The 18,735-nt window shown below is 38.4% G+C and overlaps 2 pseudogenes; both read left to right on the top strand.

Moving 5' to 3' along the window:
- The first annotated feature begins 5,693 nt into the window (after positions 1-5,693).
- LOC131804985 (uncharacterized) lies at positions 5,694-6,082 on the top strand (annotated as a pseudogene).
- Positions 6,083-17,834: 11,752 nt separating this feature from the next.
- On the top strand, positions 17,835-18,178 carry LOC109611612 (histone H3-like; annotated as a pseudogene).
- Positions 18,179-18,735: the final 557 nt, after the last annotated feature.

The raw sequence follows: 18,735 nt of genomic DNA, 5'->3' as shown, positions 1-18,735 counted from the left end.
TTTTTCACTTAAGTTTATTTCACTTATCACTTCACAATAGCACAAGCACTAATGTTGTTTCCGGATGATTCCGCTCGTATTTATACAAAATTTGAGGCTCTCTCCAATTATTGAACACACAAGTAAAGTATGTACAGTTATATGTGTGTGTGTACATTTGCCGTTAGTATTGTATGTTCTCTTTTGTGTGTGCGTGTACATTTGGTATACCGATAGGTAAGAATTCAGTAACATATCAACCCCGAAAGTTGATGCTAACAGCACAATTTTCTATAAATACCCGCTATAGTCAGCCAGGCAACGAAATGTAAAGACTGTGAAGTGAATTAAAAAGTGATAGTGCATAAAATGAAAAATGAAAAAACTAAAATTAAAGAACATTTAATGAAGTGTTGTGCAACATCTCACCTTGGAGATAAAATTGTGTTCAAACTTTAAACAAGTGATAAATAAATAAACTAAAAAAAAAAGTTTAAAAAAGAAAACTGTGAAAATGTCTTGTCACAGCTTACACGCTGATGACGTTAAGGCAAATATGAACTATAATAATGGTCAGATAAAAAATGACTGTGCCCAGAATCAAAGTGTGGCGATAAATGACAATAGTAACAATACTGATGTTTATATTGAAGTTAAACGAAAGAGATTAAACAAGCCTACAGCACCAATAGTAGAGCAACTGATAGAACTCAACAAAAAATATGAAAGTGTTCTTAATGAAAACGCTAAACTAAAAGAGGAAAATGAAGAATTTAAAAAAAAAATATTCAAGAACTAGTGAGTAAAATTGCCACAGACAGTGTGAATGTGGATGTCCATATCCGTAAGGAATGGACAAATGTGAATAACAATAATTGTACCACTGAGGCAGCCGTAGACCTCATGGTAGCTGATGAATATGAGTGCGAAGACGATGTAACCACAACGCCGGCGGTAAATAATAGCAGCAAAGGGACATATCAGCAATTGGATAAGCAAGACAGCGGCGGAAAAGCAGCAAATACAACAACAAATAAAGCAAAAGGTAAGGCCAGCCCCCCTATTATTAAAATATTATATAACGTTAACGTTAAAGAATTTACAATTAAATTAAAAAATATCCTCAATCACAATTTGTTTACTATCAATATAATAAACAAAAATTTAATTCACCTCAAATTGAGCAAAAATGAAGATCACCTAAAAGTGAAAGAATATATAGAAAACATGAAAATTTCTTTCCTTATATATACCATTAAAGAAGAGAAACCTCATACCCTAATTATTAAGGGAATCTCAGACACATATGATGAGACAGACCTTAAAAATTTTATTGAGGATACTGGAATAAATCTAAAAATCTTTAAAATAGTGAATTTACAAAAAAGGAGATGGATTGTGCAGTTCTCCAACGATTCTGATATTAAGTCATTTTCCAGGCTTAGATTCATGTTAAATAACGGCGTAACCACAATGTAAAAATTGCCAAAGATATGGCCATATCTCCATCAACTGTAGGATGCTTCCAAATTGTGTCAAATGCGTTAGTCGTCATGAACGTGAGAAGTGTCACATACCGCCCAAAGACCAAAACACAGAGGAAACGATGACAGTTGAACCAAATACAGGTCAAATAATTAAAACAAAGGGAATCCCTGTTAAATGCGTTAACTGTAATGCTACAGGACATGTAGCAAGTTATAAAAAATGCCCAAAACGGCTTGAAATACTAGAGAGAATGGCTCAAAAGAAAGCGGCTGCTAAAGCCAACACAATTAACCATCAAGCTAATAAGCCAAATATTACATATCCATAATTCTCTAATAATTTATCATATGCAAACGCCTCAAAAATCTCACCAACAACGAGTGCTATTGGCAACATTAAAGGTCAAACTACTCTTCTTATTAAACAGGCCATGGGAGCCTTTGATAAGGACTGCCAAAGATTTTTGGGCAAACATTTTATAACTTGCATGGAGAAAATAAGTGACTATGCAGCAAGTTATCAAGAGCTAAAATCAGACCGGGAAAAGTCAGAGGCCATTTTTGGTCTATTTCTAGCACTAAAGCTAAATGATTAAATTTAAAGTAATATTTGTTAATATAAATTCACTTATTTCAAGGCAAAAAAGACACTATCTTAAATTATGCGTCAATGAAAAAAATCCTGATGTAATACTGATTACAGAATACAAACTTAACAAAGACCACAGATTTAAATTAAAAGGTTACACAATTTTTCCACAACTTAGGAAAAACAAATTTGGAGAAGGAACAGCTATTGCTATAAAAGGGAAATTTAAATGTGTAAGATTAGACGCTAATTTCGGTAGTATTAAGGCAACACTAATAAAAATTAGAAACCTAGGCGGACAAACAATATTTTTATCTTCGCTTTACCTCAGACCCCAAGAAACATTGTCAAAACAAGATCTAGACAAATAATCTAATATAATAGGGCCTAATGAAGCAATAATTGGTGCTGACCTAAATGCAAAATACCCGCTTTGGGGAGGCCACCAGACAAACACCAATGGTCGAATATTAAATGACTGGATTCTTTCTTCCCCCAATATAGAAATTTTAAAAACAGAAACTCCAAGCAGAGTAACACCGATAGCGGACTTTTTTATTGACTTTTTCTTAATAACAAATCAAATAAATCTAGAAGACCCGCGAAGGGCGATTACCTGGCTTGAGACGGGTGATTGTAACTTAGAACATAGAGCTGTTTTCTTGACATATTATTAAATAATAAAAATAAAGAAAAGCCTGAAAAAATATTTGACTTCAAAAGTATGAATATTCGTCGATTTCATAATGAACTAGAAGCAAATTTAGCACAAATATGCCTTCCTAAGGATAGAGATGCAACAGTCAGCAAAATAGATTCATCTATTGAAAACATGACTGTTGCTTTTAACATGGCAATGAAAAATAATATTAAACAACATTATAGGAAAAAAAATCTACTCCCGGACTTACCACCAGAAATTATTAATTTATTGGCTCAAAAAAAGAATCTTCGAAGAAAAAGGAATAGAATTATTAATTCTAATGAATATGCTTCATTAGGGTCGCAAATTCGAATCTTGGATAGATTAATTAAACAACAAATTTCTTGTTTCGAAGAACAATATTATATCAGGTATGTAAATAGCATATCAGCCAATGAAAATATGTTTAAACAGAAGCCTTTTGTGGATTAGGCCCAAAGACGAAAATAGACAGCCTCATTAATGACCTAGGAGAGGAAATCGTTTCTAGTAAGGGAAAAACTGATCTCTTGGCAGAACAAATTTTCTAATAGAAACACATTTCCTTCAAGCAATATAACAAAAACTTTTAGTGAACAGCCATTAGTTCAATTCTGCCCTAAATTTCCAGCTGATGGTAGCAATACATCAACCTCTACCACAGATAGTTTGTTACTTCTAGCCAAGTAGGAACAATAATAAAAACTCTTAATAATAAAAAGAGCTTCGGAAATGACGGCGTTCCCAATTATGTTCTTAAACGAACAAATACTTCCGCATGGGAATTTTTAGCAATAATATTTAACCATTGCCTTAATATTGGCTATTTTCCAAAAAAAAAAATGTAAAATAGCAAAAATTATTATGCCTGTGCTCAAACCAGGTAAAGATTCCACAAATCCCAACAGCTACAGGCCTATCTCACTATTATCTTCATTTGGAAAGCTTTTTGAAATAATTTTATTACAAAAAATAAGTGACCAAATAGAAGATAATAATATAAAATGGAAAATAGCAAAAATTATTATGCCTGTGCTCAAACCAGGTAAAGATTCCACAAATCCCAACAGCTACAGGCCTATCTCACTATTATCTTCATTTGGAAAGCTTTTTGAAATAATTTTATTACAAAAAATAAGTGACCAAATAGAAGATAATAATATACTGAAAGACAATCAATATGGTTTTAGAAAAGGTACATCGACCACACATTGCCTAATGACATTGATAGACAAAATAAATAGAAGTCTAAATAAACGAAAAGCCACCATAGCAGTCAGCTTGGATTTTTCCAAAGCTTTTGACTCTATGTGCCTAGAAGGGCTGATATATAAAATGCATAACAAATACAATTTTAATACCAATACTATCAGAATTGTCAAAAGTTACCTTCATAATAGAAGTTACTATGTCACATCAGACGGTCATAACTCAGAAAACATTACATTAAAAACAGTAGTCCCACAGGGATCAGTATTGGGCCCTGTTCTTTTCAACATATTCCTCGCTGACATCCCGCAGCCAAATGGAGGGTTCATGACCTCAATCTTTGCCGACGACATAATTCTAGATGCAACACATCATAGGGCAAAAACAGCTGAAAAATTAGTAACAAAGTACCTGCAAGATTTAAAGCAATATTTTGAAATCTGGAAATTAATCCTTAATATAGAGAAGTGCCGTTCAATAATATTCAAGGAAAAGCCAGGATCAGTATGTAGAAGTGCAAGAAAATTCATTCCAGGAGTTAAAATAGGGAATAGCATTATTCATTATACCGATACAATAAAATACCTAGGAGTAATACAGCAAACAGACATGTAATTTACAAGGCATATCGACTATGTACTTAAAAAAGGCAAGGCCGTATATGGCAAGTTGCGAAATATGATTGGTAAGAGGGATGGTCTCGCGCAGAACGTAAAACTAATATTATACAAACAACTTGTGAGGCCGGCAATGTCATATGCATTTCCCGCTTGGTTCACAATATCTGCCCATCAAATGGAAAGAATTAGGATTCTTGAGAGGAAAATGCTAAAATACTGCCTCGGATTCAGAACAACAACAAATGAATTCGGTAGGCTAACAAGCCCTAAAAACTCTTTATCATATGAAACAAGTATAATTGACAGAATTGACAAGTATATGGTCAACATAGCGCTAAAATACTTGGAGAAATGCACAATCCATAATAATCAAAACATATTAAACCGCAGTGTTACAAGCAACGAGCTGAACACGATAATGGCAAACGGTGGATACCTACCACCTATGAGCTATACAATACTTGCAAAATCTTTAATAGTGAGAATAAAATTATTTTTTACCATAGAAGGTATGGATCATATAATTTTCATAATACTATATATTCTCTCGACCAATGAAATAAATAAAAATAAATAAAAAATTAATTTAAAAAAAATTATATATTCATATATAAATAAATTTCATGCAATGTAATTTTATAATTAATAAATTAAAAAAAATCTCACTAAATCTGCACAATTTACCCTCTGCATATGAAATACATTTAATTAATTGAAAAAACATTAAAACTACACAGATAATCAATTAAAACATGATTTATATTCTTTTGTTATTGTTTTGTTTGTTATTTAGTTTTAGGCAAATTATTTGTAAGTAATATAAGCTAATGGATAACCTCGTTTTTATTCCCTTTTTTCGAGGTAACTTAAAATATTAAATACTTAAAATTTACATACTTAAGGGTTGGCTGGCCTTGCCTAATTTAATTAGAATAAAAGTATAAATCTCTAGAAAAACAAATTGTATTTGTGTTAGTGTAAGTTTAATTTAAGATAATACTTAAGTAATATTTAAAACTCTGTAAAGAATTTTTGGGAAATAAAGATGAAAAGCCAGGCAACGTTATTACAGTGTTAACAGTGTTTGTGTGCATACCTCTAGTGAAGTGAAGAAATTCAAGTGAAAAATGGCTCGTACTAAGCAAACTGCCCGTAAATCGACCGGTGTAAAGGCTCCCCGTAAACAACTAGCCACCAAAGCTGCCCGTAAGAGTGCCCCAGCCACCGGCGGTGTTAAGAAGCCTCATCGTTTCCGTCCTGGTACAGTTGCTCTGCGCGAAATCCGTCTTTACCAGAAGAGTACTGAATTGTTGATTCGCCCTTCCAACGTTTGGTTCGTGAAATCGCTCAATATTTCAAAACTGACTTGCGTTTCCAGAGCCTACTGAAAGCCTACTTAGTTGGTCTTTTCGAAGATACTTACTTGTGCGCCATCCATGCTAAGCGTGTCACCATCATGCCTAAGGATATCCAATTGGCCAGACGTATTCGTGGAGAACGTGCTTAAATTCCTGACGATTTAAAAGCAATAATTTTACAACAAAACAATCGGCCCTTTTCAGGACCAAAAATATTTTACAAAAAAGAGATATTTTTTACTCAATCTACAATTTTTAGTATTTTTTTGAAATAAATAAAAATAATTTAGGCTTTGATTATTTTTTTCAACAATTATTAAAATTTTTTAAAATAAAGATATATTTTTTGATGTTGTTTTTCTTTTTGTTGATGATTTTTCGACACTTTATTTTTTTATAATTTTTTGATTTCTATACCCTCCACCATACTATGGAGGGTATATTAATTTTGTCATTCCGTTTGTAACTCCTCGAAATATTCATGTCAGACCCAAAAAATTATATATATTCTTGATCAGCGTAAAATTCTAAGACGATTTAGCCATGTCTGTCTGTCTGTCTGTCTGTCTGTTGTAATCACGCTATATTTCGAACAAAATGAGATAGAAGGCTAAAATTTTGCACACATGTATATTTTCTCAGTAGGCAGGTTAAGTTCGTAAATGGGCCATGTAGGTCCAAGTTATCATATAGCCCCCATATAACGGTACCTCCCGATATTCGGTATTTTGATGATTTTTGCGACATTATTCACCGGAATTTTTTCAAATTTGGTATTTGAAGTTCGTAATGGATACTTCATCCAAAGTCAATAAATGAGCCATGTAGGTCCACGTCTTCATATAGCGCCCATATAACGGTACCCCCCGATATTCGGTATTTTGATGGTTGTAGCGACATTGTTGACCGGAATCGTTTCAAATTTGGTATTTGAAGTTCGTAATGGATACTTCATCCAAAGTCAAAAAATGAGCCATGTAGGTCCATGTCTTCGTATAGCCCCCATATAATGGTACCCCCCCCCATATTCGGTATTTTGTCGATTTTAGCTACATTATATACAGATTTTTCTTCAAGTTTCGCATTTAAATATTGTAATAATTTATGACAGAAGTTGCCTATGCAGGCCCACGTCGTCGTATAAGCATTCGGTATTTTTAAGATTTTAACAGAATTTTTAACGGTATTTTTTTTTTTTTGGAAATTGCCAAATTTGTACCAAATGGTGGAGGGTATCAAAAGTTCGGAACTTACAGCTTTTTTACTTGTTTTGATTGATTTTAATTTTCTTTCTTAATTTTATTTTAAATTTTTCAATTATCCATATTGGTATTTTCTTTAAATTTGCAAAATTAGTAACATTTTTGTACTCCCTTCCTAAAAAAATGCTATGACTCATAAAAACAACCACCACATACATTTTGCTAAGGGGATTTCTTTGTCCATTTGTTTTTATACCCTCCACCAAAAAAAGTATGGAGGGTATATTAAGTTCGTCAATCCGTTTGTAACTCATCGAAATAATCATTTTAGACCCAACAAAGTATATATATTCTTGATCAGCGTAAAATTCTAAGACGATTTAGCCCTGTCCGTCCGTCTGTTGTAATCACGCTACAGTGTAAACGAATTAAGATAGGAAGCTTGCACAGATCTCTCTTTTATCTGCAGGCAGATCAAGTTCGAAGATGGGCTATATCGGTGGCAGAGAATTATCTATGTAGGGCATATTACAGTTTTCTGCAATATGTCCAGCACGCTGACAATTTATACACTGTATTAAATCTTCTCTTTATAGCTTTCTATGGTTTCTCCACATTGTAAGATAAATTTTTGTCTCATAAATGCTTTTATATCACTATCTCTGGTTAGCTGTATTAAGGAAGTAAAGTTCTATAATATTTAATATTTTTATTCGTAATTCATTTTCTCTCTCTTTATAGTAATTTAAAATGTCCTCTTTCTCAAATGCGCTTGTTAATTTTTTAATTAATAATGAAATTGGTTTTTCTTCTTTTGGATTATGTGTGAAAAAAAGAATAATTGTTGTCAGTTAGAAATTCTTTATCTTTTGAATGATCTTCAGATTTAGATAGTTACAAGGAAATTAAGTTCTTATTTATAACGTTGAAAATAAAACAAGTTATGTCCTAATAGGTTATTTAATTTGTTTGATATCTCTTTTATATTAACGTTATATATTTTAAATAGAGTCTAGAGTATTTTCGTTTGTTTGTGAATCCTTTTGAGTTTCTTCGCTGCAAATATGATCCATTTCCACGTTCAAGTTAGATGCATCCATTTTTTCTTCAGTATTATTATCGTGTACAACTCGCTCGCTTCAGCAGCCCAGTCAGTGTTTAAATTATTCTTCTGTTTACATGTATTATTTTTTGTAACATCATTTACAATGTCTATGTGTGATAAGTCTTCATTCACATGTTTATTATTAGATTGATCAATAATTACATTGTTTTTCAATTTTTTAATTTCATTTTCCAATTCCTTTATTTTTATTTTCATAATCTCACGATCCTTCATAACTTTATATAAAATGGAATGTAGTTTTTGATTACGTTCATTTTCACTTTCTTTTATACCCTCCAGGTCTTTTTATACCCTCCATCATAGTATAGAGGGTATATTAAGTTTGTCATTCCGTTTGTAACACCTCGAAATAAAATTTTTTGACCCCACAAAGTATATATATTCTTGATCAGCATAAAATTCTATGTCGATTTATCAATGTCCGTCCGTCTGTCCGTCTGCGGAAATCACTCTAGCTTCCGAACGAAATGAAGTAGGTTGATAAAATTTTACTCAAATGTGTACTATGTTTGCAGGACTTTTGGTATTGAAAACGGGCCATGTAGGTCCACGACTTCGTATAGACCCCATATAACGATACCTCCCGATATGCGGTATTTTTAAGATTCTAGCGACATTTTTTACTGGAATTGTTTCAAAATTAATATTTAAAGTTCATAATAGATGCTACGGCCTAAGACAGAAAATGGGCTATGTAGGTTCACGTTTCATATAGCCCCCATATAACGGTACCCCCCGATATTCGGTATTTTGATGATTTTAGCGACATTATTTACCGGAATTGTTTCTAATTTCGCATTTGAAGTTCGATATTACAGCCTATGACAGAAAATTGCCTGTGCAGAATTGCCAAACAGATTCTTTTTAAGTTTCGCATTTCGATATTGTAATAGCTTGTGACAAAAGTTGCCTATGCAGGTCCACATCGTCGTAGAGACTCTAATATACGGCTACATTAGGTATTTTCAAGATTTTAACAGATTTTTAAGGGATTTTATTTATTTTTTTATTTTTTTTTTTGAAAATTGTTAAATTTGTACCAAACGTATTCAAAGTTCGGCCCGGCCGAACATACAGCTTTTTTACTTGTTTTAATTTAAAAATTTGTTCTTCATCTGTATCACTGGAGATTTTTTTTTCCTTTTAAGTTCACTCACTTTAAGAACGCTGAAAAAATCTTTAATTTACTCTTCACTGCACTTTTTATTAGTCACTTTTTAGGTAGCTATCACAATGTTCACTGTTCACGGCAAAGTGTGTTCTGTTTTTTCTGGATGATTCCGCTGTACGTGTGTACATTTGCCGTTAGTATTTTATGTTCTCTTTTGTGTGTGCGTGTACATTTGGTATACCGATAGGTAAGAATTCACTTACATATCAACCCCAAAAGTTGATGCTAACAGTACAATTTTTTATAAATACTCGCTTTAGTGGCGATGGCAACGTTATTACAGTGTCAACAGTGTTTGTGTGCAGTTCGTGAAGTAACATCTCTTCGGCAGTGTTAATTCGTGTATAGTGGTGGTTGAATATAGTGGTGTTCATTGTGCTGTGGTGGTTGAACGAGTTGCGTTTCGCTGTGCTGTGGTGGTGGATTGCAGTGGCTGTTGCTGTGATTTGGTGGTGGTTTTTGCAAAAGGGCAAAATTTGGTTTTGGTGTCTCAAAAAGTTGAGAAGCCCATACAAGGCAGCAAAATTGGAGTTTTGCTGATTTCAAGGCACAAACACAACAGAACGAGCAGTGGTGGTTGGTGAAGACCAAAAATCAACAGTGCTGGCGGGAAACCCCAAAACCGTCAGCACCCCAAAGCCGTCAAAAGTGATAGAGGCGCGATTTTTGCCCTAGATAAAATGGCAGAAAAGCAGGCGGTTATGCCGGTAAAAGTCAACCCTACCGGCATAAAAATTGAAGCAGAGGGTATATTTGTCAAGCCAAAAATGGCAAATATACCCAAAAAATGGATGGTTGCGCATCTGATGGTGCAACGAGCGACGGGGGCCAATCTATTAGCTCCGATGTGGTTAGGCAGCCACGTAAAAAACGCTGCCATTGCAACGTAGGCAATTCTGCCTACGATAACGTGAAGCTGGAAGCTACAATACGCCAGCTTAAAGCTGAATTGCTCACTTAGAACAAGAAAGGAGCCGTATGGCAGCAGAGCTGGCTGCTGCCAAGCAAGCGCTAGCCAAATGCGCTAAGATTGGCCCCTCCAGCAAGGAGACCGTAGTGGCTACCGAGGCAGCCGTAGACCTCGGTATGGCGGATGATGAAATGGAGGTCGTCCCGTCAGAGACTGAAAAGAAGAAGAAGGAGACCTCCAAAGGTGCTGTACTGTACGGTACGTACTGAAGGAAGTCACGGAGAAGGTTCAACCACCCAAAACTACCCCCTTGGTGGTTGATAACAAGACTGCTGCTGCTGTTGCTGTTCCCGCTGCTGTTCCTGCTGCTGCTGATCCCGCAACAAAGAAGAAGTCTGCTGCTCCCGGCCCTACGAAGCAGACACCTGAGAAGGCAAATGCTGGCAAAAACATGCCAGCTTTTAAGATTTTCGGAGCTGGAGTATCTGAGGTGGCGGGCGTCCTGAGACAACATCTACGTTCAGGTGAGTTCTCCATAACCTTAGTCCGTCCGTCCGTTTTGGCGCTGAAGGTCAAAGGCCTCAACGCATTTAATTTTGTCAAGCAAACCTTGACAGATCGTGGCTATAAATTTTATACCCACACCCCCAAAGAGTTACGTCCTCATATGCTTGTCATAGAGGGCTTAACTAAGGAATATTCGCCTGAGGCGGTAAGTGAGTTCCTCACTACCAAATCAGGCCTAAATGTTGAAATTGTTGGTTTGACCAACATTTCCTACCGCTTGTGGCTTTTGCGTGTAAGCAAAAGTTCGGACATTTTGGGGTTGTATAACCTCAAAATGATATTTGACTGCAATGTCAAGATCCGTAAGGATAAAGGTAGTGGCATGCAGCAATGCTACAATTGCCAAGGCCACGATCATATCGCGACCAATTGTACTATGCCAAAGCGCTGCAATAAGTGCAATGGCAATCATGGTCCTAAAGAGTGTCCTGTTCCTCCAAAGGGACAAGACACTCTAGTCGAATATACCGACCCAAATACTGGGGAGGTAGTAAAAAAGGTGGCACAGCCTTGCTATTGTGTCAATTGTGGCAAATACGGACATCCTGCTTCGGCTAAGGATTGCCCTTTCCGTCTGGCAATCTTAGCCCGCAAGGCTAAAGCCAAGGCCGACATACAGGCCAAAAATGAGGCACGTTCTTTACGAATTGCTGCCATTGGCTCCAGCACGACATATGCTGGTGTCGCAGGTGGCCGTGCAAAATCGGCCCCTCAACAAGTCCCAGCTAGTAACGGTCCACGTTCTAGCAATCGACCTCCCCAAAAAGAGGTAATTTCTCAGTCTGAGAACATTGTCCAGTTCTTTGGAACGGACTTTTCTCAAAAATGTGAGAAGGCTAGGACATTTGGTCCTAAATTCCAAAAAATTATGGCCTCATCAGGTATTGACGCAGCTATGTCTGCCTGGTTGCTATGCATTGCTGGAAATGTCCAGTTTTAAAGTAGTTTTTATCAATGTGAACTCTTTGATTTCATTATCAAAGATACACTATTTGAAGTTGTTAGTTGAGGAGAGGAGGCCGGATGTACTCCTTTTGGCCGAGCATAAGCTCAGCCCTTCTCATAATTTTAGTTTAGAGGGATATAGGGTTTTTCTCCAATATCGTGAGGGGGCGCAACGCGGGGGTGGTACCGCGGTTGCTATTCGAGATGGTATTCGCTGTGATAGAATACCACTCTCAACCGGACATATAGAATCCTGTGCGGTGAGGGTATGGAAGGACGATGGCTCCACTGTAGCTTTCGTCTCAATGTACCTCGTACCCAATGAGACACTACGGTCCGTAGACATTATGCAGGTTTTTGACCTATATAACTCTGGGGAAGTTTTGATCGGAAACGACCTAAACGCGAAGCACACTTCGTGGGGAGGTAATGTGAGAAACTGGAGTGGACTAGTTTTAGACAGACTCTTACAGGACTGCCTAGACTTTGACGTAATAAGGTCGGATATTCCGACTAGGGAGACTGCTACATCTGCCTCATATATAGATTTATTTCTGCGTATACCAGGACTCCCTCCGGTTGGCGGCGGAAATATTTCTATGGCATTTGATTTTGAATCGGATCACAGGGCAATTCAAATTCAATTAAATTTGGGGGGGTCTGGCGAGAAATGAAGGACAGAAATTTCTGAACTTCAATCGCATGAATATAGGACGATTTAGGCGGCAGCTTAGGTTAGGGCTAGATGAGTGCACACTACCATCTAACAGAAATTCATCAATAGATGAGGTAGATAGGTGTGTGGAAAATCTAGGCGAGATTTTCCGCAATGCTATAGAAACCTCTGTACCTAAACAGAGAGTTAAGCCTAATACTCTTGGAGATCTTCCCCCGAGAATTTTGGGTTTTATACGTGAGCGTCGCAGGCTATGCCGCACTCTCCGAAGATCTGGGGATCCAGATAGATTTCCTGCTCTTAGAGCCGATATCAGAAATCTGTATCGCATAATTGAGGACTCTGTTCGAATTTTCGAACAAGATAGACTCAAAGATTATTTAGGGAGAATAAGAGTTGATGGGAAAACTTTTGGCAAAGTCAAAAGGGCAGCTGGACTCGATACTAGAGAACCTGTAAGTCAGCTAGTAGACATTACAGGTCGACTTATTACGGACGACAGTGAAAAGGCCGAAGCCTTAGCAGACCATGTGCAGGGTGTCTCGCCTGCCAGGGGAGGGCCGAGTGCTAATTTCTCAGGAGGACCAGTTAATCGGTTTCCTGGGGAACATGATGCTCTCGGTAGCTCAGTTAATCGAGCTACCGAGGGAATCAGCGATCGGTCCCCCATGGTAAATTTTGGCGATACATTTACTGCAGATGGGGCTATTGTTGAAAACGCCACTCGTTGGAACGAGGGTGGTTTTCTTCGCGCCGGTTGTGTAGGGCAATCGCCCGTAGGCCAGCACGTAAATCCTGCGGTTTGGACAGAATACCCGATACCGCCTTAAAAAAGGCGGGAGAGGTTATTTTCACGTTCCTGGTAGTGTTAATTAATCACTGTCTGAACCTGGGCTACTTTCCCAGGGCATGGAAAGAGGCTATGTTGGTTCCCATATTTAAGAGGGGTTCACCTCTGGGACAATGTAGCAGCTATAGGCCGATATCACTTTTATCATCCTTCGGTAAACTCTTCGAGTCTTTCATTTTGGAAAGACTAAATAAACTCGTAGAGGATAAAAGGGTGTTGAAGGACAACCAGTTCGGGTTTAGGGCAGGCCTATCCACTGTCCATGCCCTAACTGCTCTCTCATCCAATGTGGTTTCAGGTCTTAACAATAGGTATGGTACTATAGCAGTTGGACTTGATTTTTCTAAAGCCTTTGATACCGTATGGCATCAAGGTTTATTGTTTAAAATGCAACCGTTTGGTTTTGATCACCAAACTGTGAGATTAGTAGGAAGTTTCCTGTCTGATAGGTATTTCAGAGTTAGGGTAGGGGAGCGACTATCTAGTCGCAGACCCGTACTGACTGGCGTGCCCCAGGGCTCCCTCCTAGGGCCGATGTTGTTTAACATCTATGTCAGTGACATGCCTACACCTCCACGTGGAGGGTTAGCATTATCATATGCTGATGATGTGCTTGTGGCATGGTCCTAAAGAGTGTCCTGTTCCTCCAAAGGGACAAGACACTCTAGTCGAATATACCGACCCAAATACTGGGGAGGTAGTAAAAAAGGTGGCACAGCCTTGCTATTGTGTCAATTGTGGCAAATACGGACATCCTGCTTCGGCTAAGGATTGCCCTTTCCGTCTGGCAATCTTAGCCCGCAAGGCTAAAGCCAAGGCCGACATACAGGCCAAAAATGAGGCACGTTCTTTACGAATTGCTGCCATTGGCTCCAGCACGACATATGCTGGTGTCGCAGGTGGCCGTGCAAAATCGGCCCCTCAACAAGTCCCAGCTAGTAACGGTCCACGTTCTAGCAATCGACCTCCCCAAAAAGAGGTAATTTCTCAGTCTGAGAACATTGTCCAGTTCTTTGGAACGGACTTTTCTCAAAAATGTGAGAAGGCTAGGACATTTGGTCCTAAATTCCAAAAAATTATGGCCTCATCAGGTATTGACGCAGCTATGTCTGCCTGGTTGCTATGCATTGCTGGAAATGTCCAGTTTTAAAGTAGTTTTTATCAATGTGAACTCTTTGATTTCATTATCAAAGATACACTATTTGAAGTTGTTAGTTGAGGAGAGGAGGCCGGATGTACTCCTTTTGGCCGAGCATAAGCTCAGCCCATCTCATAATTTTAGTTTAGAGGGATATAGGGTTTTTCTCCAATATCGTGAGGGGGCGCAACGCGGGGGTGGTACCGCGGTTGCTATTCGAGATGGTATTCGCTGTGATAGAATACCACTCTCAACCGGACATATAGAATCCTGTGCGGTGAGGGTATGGAAGGACGATGGCTCCACTGTAGCTTTCGTCTCAATGTACCTCGTACCCAATGAGACACTACGGTCCGTAGACATTATGCAGGTTTTTGACCTATATAACTCTGGGGAAGTTTTGATCGGAAACGACCTAAACGCGAAGCACACTTCGTGGGGAGGTAATGTGAGAAACTGGAGTGGACTAGTTTTAGACAGACTCTTACAGGACTGCCTAGACTTTGACGTAATAAGGTCGGATATTCCGACTAGGGAGACTGCTACATCTGCCTCATATATAGATTTATTTCTGCGTATACCAGGACTCCCTCCGGTTGGCGGCGGAAATATTTCTATGGCATTTGATTTTGAATCGGATCACAGGGCAATTCAAATTCAATTAAATTTGGGGGGTCTGGCGAGAAATGAAGGACAGAAATTTCTGAACTTCAATCGCATGAATATAGGACGATTTAGGCGGCAGCTTAGGTTAGTGCTAGATGAGTGCACACTACCATCTAACAGAAATTCATCAATAGATGAGGTAGATAGGTGTGTGGAAAATCTAGGCGAGATTTTCCGCAATGCTATAGAAACCTCTGTACCTAAACAGAGAGTTAAGCCTAATACTCTTGGAGATCTTCCCCCGAGAATTTTGGGTTTTATACGTGAGCGTCGCAGGCTATGCCGCACTCTCCGAAGATCTGGGGATCCAGATAGATTTCCTGCTCTTAGAGCCGATATCAGAAATCTGGATCGCATAATTGAGGACTCTGTTCGAATTTTCGAACAAGATAGACTCAAAGATTATTTAGGGAGAATAAGAGTTGATGGGAAAACTTTTGGCAAAGTCAAAAGGGCAGCTGGACTCGATACTAGAGAACCTGTAAGTCAGCTAGTAGACATTACAGGTCGACTTATTACGGACGACAGTGAAAAGGCCGAAGCCTTAGCAGACCATGTGCAGGGTGTCTCGCCTGCCAGGGGAGGGCCGAGTGCTAATTTCTCAGGAGGACCAGTTAATCGGTTTCCTGGGGAACATGATGCTCTCGGTAGCTCAGTTAATCGAGCTACCGAGGGAATCAGCGATCGGTCCCCCATGGTAAATTTTGGCGATACATTTACTGCAGATGGGGCTATTGTTGAAAACGCCACTCGTTGGAACGAGGGTGGTTTTCTTCGCGCCGGTTGTGTAGGGCAATCGCCCGTAGGCCAGCACGTAAATCCTGCGGTTTGGACAGAATACCCGATACCGCCTTAAAAAAGGCGGGAGAGGTTATTTTCACGTTCCTGGTAGTGTTAATTAATCACTGTCTGAACCTGGGCTACTTTCCCAGGGCATGGAAAGAGGCTATGTTGGTTCCCATATTTAAGAGGGGTTCACCTCTGGGACAATGTAGCAGCTATAGGCCGATATCACTTTTATCATCCTTCGGTAAACTCTTCGAGTCTTTCATTTTGGAAAGACTAAATAAACTCGTAGAGGATAAAAGGGTGTTGAAGGACAACCAGTTCGGGTTTAGGGCAGGCCTATCCACTGTCCATGCCCTAACTGCTCTCTCATCCAATGTGGTTTCAGGTCTTAACAATAGGTATGGTACTATAGCAGTTGGACTTGATTTTTCTAAAGCCTTTGATACCGTATGGCATCAAGGTTTATTGTTTAAAATGCAACCGTTTGGTTTTGATCACCAAACTGTGAGATTAGTAGGAAGTTTCCTGTCTGATAGGTATTTCACAGTTAGGGTAGGGGAGCGACTATCTAGTCGCAGACCCGTACTGACTGGCGTGCCCCAGGGCTCCCTCCTAGGGCCGATGTTGTTTAACATCTATGTCAGTGACATGCCTACACCTCCACGTGGAGGGTTAGCATTATCATATGCCGATGATGTGCTTGTGGCGTATACGGCCCCATTACTTCGTATAGCGGAAGCACGTCTGAACATTTATCTTGAGGTCTGATATAGGTTCTTTACCATATGGGGCCTCAAGCTAAATGGCGACAAATGCTCGGCAATTGTATTTACCGGGAAAACTCAATATGTTCGTCCAAATTTTACAAGGTACCATCCGGTCGTGAAAGTTGGACCTCATATTGTGGAAATAAAGGACAGGATAAAATACATTGGGGTAATTTTTCAAAAGAATTTTGACTTCAATGGACTTATAGATTTTATCCTGGACAGAGCGAGAAAGGTCTTCTTCAGCTATCAAGGGCTGATGAAGATGCGGGATGGCTTAACTCCAGAAGTTAAGTTGCTGTTATATCGGCAAATAATGCGACCAGATGGAAAGGCTTAGGAGGTGGGAGCGTAGTGTCCTGGATTCATGTTTAGGCATGAGAGAACTAACATTTAACCAGGATGGAACTGTCAGGAGGACCTCTAATAGGGCCATATATGACAGGGCATGTGGGGAAAGAATTGACAGGGTCCTGGTCTCAGGAGCACTGGAATTCTTAGACAAGACGGACGGACTGAATAACAGTACTGTGGAGAACGCTCTGCGATACACCCTGGACGCGGATGCACTGAGGACTGTAAGGCACCTGCCACCGGGTGCCTTAAAAAGGCTAGATGAGGAAGGGCTGTTGTACGTCGATGGTGAGCTTCGTTTCTACCATCGACGTTACAACACCCTTGATGTAGAAGATACTGTGTTCAATAGTACACAGTAAATGTAAATATTGTATATATTGTAAATAGTAGTTTGTAGAAATTAGCTTTAAGTATTAGATTTAAGTTTTAGATTTACGTTTTAGTTTTAAATTTTAAAATTAGTTGATTTCGCCCATTTTTTTTTTTTTTTTGGATTTTTTGGGGCACATATGTAAATTTTGAATTCAATTTTTCTTTTGTCTGATAGGTGCTGATGGCTAGGCCACAGCAATATATGTAATTTTAGTAGTATGTAGCGAATAGCTATAATTATTTTTAAGATTTTAGCACAGTAAGTCACCACTGTTAGCATGTAAGATGTATTCCAAATAAATGTGACATTTGTCAAAATGAAAATGAAATGTTTGTGTGCATATCTCTAGTGAAGTGAAAACTTCAAGTGAAAAATGGCTCGTACTAAACAAACTGTCCGTAAATCGACCTGTGGAAAGGCTTCCCGTAAACAACTAGCTGCCCGTAAGAGTGCCCCAGCCACCGGCGGTGTTAAGAAGCCTCTTCGTTCCCGTCCTGGAACAGTTGCTTTGCGTGAAATCCGTCGTTACAGGAGGGGAGCGACAAAACCGACTTGCGTTTCCAGAGTTCTGCTGTTATGGCCTTGCAAGAAGCCAGCGAAGCATACTTGGTTGGTCTTTTTGTAGATACTAACTTGTACACCATTCATGCTAAGCGTGTCACCATCATGCCTAAGGATATCCAATTGGCCAGACGTATTCGTGGAGAACGTGCTTAAATTCTTGGCGTTTTAAAAGCAACAATTTTACAACAAAACAATCGGTCCTTTTCAGGACAACAAATATTTTACAAAAAAGAGATATTTTTTTACTCAATCTACAATTTTTAGTATTTTTTTTAAATAAATAAATAGAATTTTGGGCTCTGATTATTTTTCAACAATTATTACCATTTTTTAAAATAAAGATATATCTTTTGATGTTGTTTTTTTCGTTCATAATTTTTTTATTTTGACTTTTTTGGTCGAATATTTTAATTTTTTTAATTTTATTTTAATTTTTCAACTATCCATGTTGATAATTTCATTTAATTTGCCCCCATCAAGACCCTAAAGGAACGTGGAGGTTCATCATTGCCCGCCATCAAGAAATCCTGGCCAGTACCTACAAAGTAGATGCCCAAAAATGGGCCCCTTCATCAAGAAGTACTTGAAAGGAGCCGTTGCCAGTGGAAAATTGATCAAAACTAAAGGTAAGGGCTTCTGGTTCATTCAAATTGTCTGCTTCGGCCTCCAAGGAACACAAAGCCGAGACTGCTGAAAAGAAGAAGGCCCCA

The sequence above is a fragment of the Musca domestica genome, unplaced genomic scaffold (genome assembly GCF_030504385.1).
Source record: "Musca domestica strain aabys unplaced genomic scaffold, Musca_domestica.polishedcontigs.V.1.1 5, whole genome shotgun sequence".
NCBI lineage: Eukaryota > Metazoa > Arthropoda > Insecta > Diptera > Muscidae > Musca > Musca domestica.
The sequence above is the reverse complement of the archived record's forward strand: the minus strand, read 5'-3'. Positions and strand labels throughout refer to the sequence as shown.